Raw genomic sequence first — 8,264 nt, forward strand, 5'->3', positions numbered from 1 at the left:
AGAGGGACTATTAGGAGATGCAACCGTGTTGGAGGAGGTGTGTCACTGTGGGGACAGGCTTCGAGACCCTCCTCCTAGCTGCCTGGAGAACAGTCTCTTCCTCTGCTCCTCCAGCACCATGCCTACCTTGATGCTGCCATGTGCCCACCATGACGTTGATGGGCTGAGCCTCAGAACCTGTAAGCCAGCCCCCAGGATTGCTTCTTGCAGCTGTTTTGCCTTTCCTGTCACTATTCCATAGCCTTAGGATTCCTGGGTGTTCCTGCAGATCAACATAAAGATGAACTTTCATGAGTTAATGCTGTTTAGGTGAATTAATGATTTCATAGAATTCCTGATTTGTTTTTTTTTTTTTTGAGACAGGGTTTCTCTGTGTAACCCCCGCTGTCCTGGAACTCACTCTGTAGACCAGGCTGGCCTCGAACTCAGAAATCCGCCTGCCTCTGCCTCCCAAATGCTGGGATGAAAGGCGTGCGCCGCCACCACCACCCGGCATGAATTCCTGATTTGATTAAAGTAATTTTAGGAAGAAAGTTATAAGATGGTTTTAGTTGTTTTGCTAGAAAGATGTAATAGGGTTCGAATCAAGGATAGAATGTGCCCATTCCTCATAAATAGTAAGTAAAGGGTGCCTACTAAGAAATACAGTGAGCTTTCATACACTAAAAAGAGATATAGGCTTGGGACAAATTTGTGTTCAAGGGAAAACATTCTGCTCTGAGGATGAAGCCACAGGTGTGCGCTCTGCTAAGGCAAGGCTTGCAAAAACTGTTGCTTTGAACTTATAGTGAGCTTACAGTATGAATGTGCTTTGAACTTGTTATGGATCTTTTTCTGTAACTGCCCCTTTATGTAACATTTTGTTTGTGAGGTAATTATTTCTTACATAGAGAATTCTTTTGTCTAAAAAGCTATAAAAAGACTGCTAGCGGGCTGGCAAGATGGCTCAGCGGGTAAGAGCACTGACTGTTCTTCCAAAGGTCCTAAGTTCGGATCCCAGCAACCACATGGTGGCTCACAACCACCTGTAATGAGATCAGATGCCCTTTTCTGGTGTGTCTGAAGACAGCTACAGTGTGTTACGCTGGAGCGAGCGGGAAGGAGCAAGCGGGGCCATCCTGAGTTCAATTCCTAGCAGCCACATGATGGCTTATGGCCATCTGTACAGCTACAGTGTACTCATACACATTAAAAAAAAAAAAAAGACTACTAGCAATAATGACAGGTGTAGCTGTTTTCCATTTCACCCAGTGTGTGCACGTGTGTGTGTGTGTGTGTGTGTGTGTGTGTGTGTGTGTGTGTGTGTGGTCTGTGTGACTTCTTTCTCTCTGGTTCAAAAAGTTAACAAGCTCTGAGCCTCTTGCCTGGTCAGGGAGGGGCTCCTGGCTGACTTTCCAGAGAAAGGAGCTCTAGCAAGAAATCCCTTTACTTAATTGCCCACTGCTAAACAGCATGTATTAAATAGCGAGAAATTTTTGCACTTATCTAAGCACAAATAATAAGAGAGTGAAAGAATTAGGCTCTCAGTGTTTATTAAAGCATAGAATAGTAATAAAGAGTTAAGTTTTTTTACACTTATTTAAGCACAGAACAATAACAAAGATTTACATTTCCCTAGTGCTTATTCAAACACAGAGTTAAAGGGAAAAGTCAGTGGTTTCCAGCCACAGAATAAACAAGAGAATGTTAAGTTTCCAGAAGCCGTCAGCTTCTAGCCCTCTGTACAGTTAGAGTTACAAGGCCGGAGATCATCAGTTTTTTGGCTTTAGTCCAACTATGTGTTCCACCTCACTTCCAAACCCTAAAAGTTTGGGGCTGGGCCCCCTGCAAGGACCAGTGTCTCTCTTCCTGCTGCCTGCTGATTCAATATAGAACTCTCAGCTATCTCTTCAGCACTGTCTGAATGCTTCCTGCCATGATGTAAGCCACCCCCAGTTAAATGTTTTCCTGTATAAGGGTTGCCATACTCATGGTGTCTCTTCACAGCAATAGCAACCATAACTAAGACAACTTGCCAACCACTTATAGAGGGCAGGCAGTGCCCAGGGAGAGAAAACCATGCTCCAAAGTCCACACTTCCCAAATTGTACCTGAAGACAAAGAGGGAAATACTGCGGAAGGACATGGAGCAGGCTGTGGTTTGGGACAGAGAAAAAAAGCACAGATGGAGAAGCCTGGTGTGGTGGCTCACACCTGTAGCCATAACACACAGAAGGCTGAAGTGAGAGGATTGGTACGAGTCCAGATCAGTCTGGGCTACAGAGACTCTGTCAAAACAAAATGAAACAGCAAAACAACAACCTAAAAACACCAAAAGGTGTTGGGGATGTAGTTCAGGGTTATGGTAGAGGCCTAGCCTGTCATGCATGAGAACTGGAGATCAGTTCCTAGCATTAAATATAAAATAAAAGAATTCAATTGTTTAAGGCAACAAAAAGGTCTAGTGAGATGGCTCCAATGGATAAAGATGCTTGCCTTGAAGGCCTGGCACATGAATGCACACATTAGTGCACATACACACAATGATAGTAAAGTTAAAAGCGAAACATAAATGAAAGGTAGATTAACAACCTTCAGTGTTGTTAAGGCCTAGGTAACTGTTACCTGTCTAGCCTGACATTTTGTGCTGTTACTAATATTCTAAGGACAGTGCCTTTATGTTGTTTCTGCTGTTACTATGAAACTTTCTCATGCCCAAGTTGACTACATATTCTGTTATGTTCTGTGCCCTTGGAAGCTAATCACGATAGAAGTCAGTAGAGCTGTTTTGTATAGTTCTCCACAATAAGCTTGGACCCAAACCAAGCACCCAGCAGCACTTCCTGCACCTTTATATACGCTTTTATGGTATTCGCTTTTATAAGCTGACCCTGGGATGGAGCCCAACATAAGAGAGACACATGCACCAATATAAGAAACTATTTGGAATAAGACTTCCATGTTGGGGCTGGAGAGATGGCTCAGTGGTTAAGACCACTGACTGCTCTTCCGAAGGTCCTGGAGTTCAAATCCCAGCAACCACATGGTGGCTCACAACCATCCATAATGAGATCTGATGCTCTCTTCTGGTGTGTCTGAAGACAGCTGCAGTATACTTATGTATAATAATAAATAAATCTTTAAAAAAAAAAAAAAAGACTTCCATGTTGAGAAGGAGGTTGAGTAAGGTTTAAATTCCCAAGACTTTCCCCCGGGAACTGACACCCAACATGGCAGAGACATGTACACGGATAATTGACATCCTGGTTGGCAAGTTAAGACATGAGTGTTGCCGGGCAGTGGTGGTGCATGCCTGGTCTACAAAGTGAGTTCCAGGGCAGCCAGGGCTATACAGGAAAATCCTGTCTCCAAAAAAAAAAAAAAAAAAAAAAAAAAAAAAAAAAAAGACATGCGTGTTAGACAAAGCAAGCGCCCTGCCACAGTTGACTATTGCAACCAATGGGAACAAGATAAATGTATAACAAAGACACGTTCCTAAGGAAATCCCCTATCCCTAAATCTTGATTGATGAAATAATGTGGCACAGATGTTTGTGGATTTTAGGCTTTTTTAAAAAACCCTGCAGGATCTTAATTCAACATCATGGTTCAGTTTCTGAGTCTGAGCCATGGCCCTGATTGATCAGCCCTGGGGTGTATGCTCAGTCATCTATCTCTGTCTGAGAACGGTGCTTTGTGAGGTGACTGCTGGACCCAAACAAGTATTATACGTAGACATCTACAAGATGTCTGATCTTGGCCCAGTCCCAAGCTTGGGTGCTCTAGCTGGGAACTGGCTAGTTTTAAAGGGCAGCTTAGCCCTCAGGTTGCAGGGAGAGAGAGATCAGTCATTGGGGATCTGAGTGGATGTGTTCTACAGACTCATACTGCTGAGGAGATCCACCTCTGTAGGAAGAAAAGAAGCAGTGTGTCCTGCCCCATCTTTCTGGATGACTACCAGGGCAGCCCAGGGTTTCAATGGAAATGAGTGGGTGGAGCCATTTTAATGGCCTGAATCTGGACTGTCTCCCAAAGGCTCCCGGGTGCTGGGGGATGTTTTTGTGCACTGTGCATTCATATGCCGATTTCTATACCCAGAGATCTGGGCTTGGCCTTGACTCGGTATTATATAAAGCATTGTTCTCCACTACCTCCTGATTGGTTAAAGAGCTGAATAGTCTATAGCTGCACAGCAGAAGATTAGGTGGAATTAAGTGCCCTGAGAATGAGAGAGGGTCTCAGGTGGTGCGACCTGGGAGTCGCCACCAGGACACGAATGAAGAAGGAAATGCCAGGAGACCAAGATAGCAAGTAAAGGGCCACGTGGCTGGGAAGTAGGCTGGAATAGCTCAGGACCTGCCCGGCTTAGTACCTGAAGGTTTTAATAAGTATACCAGGTCTCTGTGTGACTATTTTAGAGCAAGGGCAGGTGTAGAAAAGCCCCGTACTTTTACACATGTGTTGAAGGCTTGGTCTACATGCAGCGGTGATCAGGGATGAGGCTTGTGGAAAGTCTCTGACCTCGTGTATGAATGAATCCACTGATGAACTCATAATTTGATAGTGATATTGGGGGTTATGTGCTTAAGACTCTGGGTCCAGTCCCCAGTGATGATAACAAAACCAATGCAGAAGTTCTTTTTTTCTTTTCTTTTCTTTTTCGGTTTTTCGAGACAGGGTTTCTCTTGTATAGCCCTGGCTGTCCTGGAACTCACTCTGTAGACCAGGCTGGCCTCAAACTCAGAAATCCACCTGCCTCTGCCTCCCAAGTGCTGGGATTAAAGGCATGTACCACCACCACCCGAATGCAGAAGTTCTTGATCCTACCTCCTGCTGTTGCTTACCAGAGACAGACGTCTGCAGCACAACACAGGACTGCACCCAGACTCAACTATCTTTGATTTAAGTAAATTCAAAGGAAAGGAAATGTTGTTCTTCAGCTGGCTGAGAACACGGCAATTGCCTAGCTCAATTGCTTCACTCTACATGGAAAAATACAGAGTTTGATTTGGAAGGTGGCTTGCTTTGAGACAGGTGAGTTTATGCATTGGCACATCAGAATTGGAATCTATTCTTCCAGATTTCAGATCATCTCTTTTTAAAAACTTAACCAATTGAAAGCAGTGAAAAAAAAAAACAAAACTAAACTAAAACAAACGAACAAACGAAAACCTTCTGGTTCAGTCCAGAGAAATGGCTGGGTAGTTAAGAGCATCTGTTGTTTTTGCTTTTGAAGAGGGTTTGGTGCCCCTGACCTACATAATAGCCCATAAACATCTGTATCTCCAGTTCTAGGAGATTTAATGCCTTTTTCTGACCTCTGAGAATCCTAGGTATGTGTGCAGTGCACATACACAAGTGCAGGCCAAAAACTCATCTACATAAAATATTAAAAAAAAAAAAAACCTTAACAAGGGTTGGAGAAATGGCTCAGTGGTTAAGAGGTCCTGAGTTCAATTCCCAGCTACCAACTATAATAGGCTCCTATTATATTTATAGTATCTATAATAGCAACCATCTATAATAGGATCCTATGCCCTCTTCTGGTGTCTGAAGACAGCTACAGTGTATTCATATAAATAAAATAAATCTTTAAAAAAACCCATAATTCGGGCTGGTGAGATGGCTCAGTGGGGAAGAGCACCAACTGCTCTTCAGAAGGTCATGAGTTCAAATCCCAGCAACCACATGGTGCTCACAACCACCTGTAATGAGATCTGACGCCCTCTTCTGGTGCGTCTGAAGACAGCTACATTGTACTTACATATAATAAATAAATAAATCTTTAAAAAAAAAAAAAAAAAAACCCATAACTCAACATGTTGGGTGGTGATGGCACAGGCCTTAACCCCAGCACTTGGGAGGCAGAGGCAGGCAGATTTCTGAGTTCAAGGCCAGCCTGGTCTACAGAGTGAGTTCCAGGACAGCCAAGGCTATACAGAGAAACCCTGTCTCCAAAAACCAAAACAACAACAACAAAACCCCACATTGTTTCCAATGCTCTTAGGAGCTGAGACATTGCTCAGCAGCAAAATTACAGTTATGAAGTAGCAATGAAAATAAATTCATGGTCAGGGGATTCCTAGGGCCATAGAAGTGTGTGTTTTCTGATGGTCCATACCCACAGGTTGAGAACCACTGGCTTAGTTGCCCACACCTTGTGATTTACAAGTGCAAATTGTGGTTCATGGCCACTATAAGACTATCCCTATTCATTCCTGAACCTCACACTATAGAAGAAAATTAATGTGTATGGCTGTTGATAGAGAGGAAAAAGGTATTAGATAACATAGTCCAGCAATTTTTTTTTTTTTTTTTTGAGACAGAGTTTTTCTGTATGGCCCTGGCTGTCCTGGAACTCACTCTGTAGACCAGGCTGGCTTGGAACTCAGAAATCCACCTGCCTCTGCCTCCCAAGTGCTGGGATTAAAGGCATGCATCACCACCGCCTGGCTAGTCCAGCATTTCTTTTTTTTTTAAACAACAATCCATTTTTTAAATTTATTTATTATATGTAAGCACACTGTAGCTGTTTTCAGACACACCAGAAGAGGGCGTCAGATCCCATTATGGATGGCTGTGAACCACCATGTGGTTGCTGGGACCTGAACTCATGACCTTCAGAAGAGCAGTCAGCGCTCTTAACCACTGAGCCATCTCTCCAGCCCCAGCATTTCTTACAGTATAGCTCATGAGATAATAATTTGTTGTCTTGAAGTAAGAAGGATCCCTCAGGCAAAGGGGCTTTGGAAACTTAAGACTCAATTCAAATGAAACAGGTGTTTTCCACTGTCAGAATCTTTACTAGCTTCATTAGTATGTGGGTGTGTTTATGCGCATGTGCACACAAGTGTATATGAGCACATATATAAACACACAAAAGTGTATATGAGAACATGTATTAACACACATGTAGAAGCCAGAAGACTGACTCCAGTGCCATTTCTTGGGAGCTTCCTGTGCTCTTCAATCTGTCCACTTCCTTCTGGGGCATCAGATATCTCTGGATGCCAGACCAAGGAGGGTGAAACTGAACTTGGGATGAATAGGTCCAAAGGACTCCAGGCCAGCTGGGAATGCTGGGAGTGTTACAGCTCTTAAAAAGGAATAAAGAAAGAGGTTTGGGCTGCCTGCACGGGGAGGTAGCCAGGGTTCCGGGTCTTTTGACAGCTGTGGTGGGGGCAGCAGCAACAGTGGTAGCAGTAGAGGGAGTCTGGCCAGCCAGGTGGGTCCAAGATCCAATCAATGATGATTGCTTCAGGAGAGAGAACTCTTCCCCAAGTGTTACAGCTCAGTAAAGACAGCCACTCTGAGACAATCCTTCGTGAAATAACTTGTGTGCTCTGGTCCATGTGGACAGGGACTGTCTGAACCTTGGGAAGCGGGGTGGGAATTAGAGGGTCGAAGGCTGAGATCTCCTTCCTATTGGCTGAGATACTGGTGATGCTCTATTTGCATTGCTTCATTATAGCACTGATGGACCCCGGGCCTCTCCGTTGCGTGTCATGGTTATGTGTTCCAGAGTAGGTACAGAGATAGGTAGGGAGCGGGTCTGCTCTTGCTCTTCTCAAATCTCTGAGATTCCCGGTGTTTGAACTCACTCAACCTTGCCAGTCCTTATGCCCATCTGGTGGCACAGCCCATTTGCCCACCTTTATTGAGATGGTCTCTCACTGGCCTGGAGTTCACTAAATAGGCTAGGTTAAGTGCCTAGGGATCTGCCCCAGCACTGGGATTACATGCTCATACAACCAAGCCTGTGCTTTCCCCCTTCTGTGTATTCTTTTCTCATACATTACATCAGGACTGCCATTTCCCCTCCCTCCTTTTCCCCAGATTCCCTACTCCACCTCTGCTCAGAATAGATCAGGCCTCCCAGGGACATCAACCAAATATGGCATAATAAGCTGCAACAAGACTAGGCACATATTTTCACATCAAGGCTGAATAAGGCAATCTAGTAGGAGGGAAAGGGTCCTAAAAGCATACAAAACATTCAGAGACAACCCCTATTCCCATTGTTAGGAATCCCATAAAAATATCAAGCTATACAATCAAGATATATGCAAGAGACCTATATCAGACACATACAGGCTTCATGATCTCTGTGAGCCCACTTGAGTCCTGGGCAGTTTGATTCTGTGGGCTCTGTTCTTGAGGTGTCCTGACCCCTCTGGTTCTTCCAATCCTCCCTCCTCCTCCCCTTTTTTTGTTTTTGTTTTTGTTTTTTTGAGACAGGGTTTTCTCTGTATAGCCCTGACTGTCCTGGAACTCACTCTGTAGACC

This window comes from Mastomys coucha, unplaced genomic scaffold (assembly GCF_008632895.1).
Source record: "Mastomys coucha isolate ucsf_1 unplaced genomic scaffold, UCSF_Mcou_1 pScaffold22, whole genome shotgun sequence".
Taxonomy (NCBI): domain Eukaryota; kingdom Metazoa; phylum Chordata; class Mammalia; order Rodentia; family Muridae; genus Mastomys; species Mastomys coucha.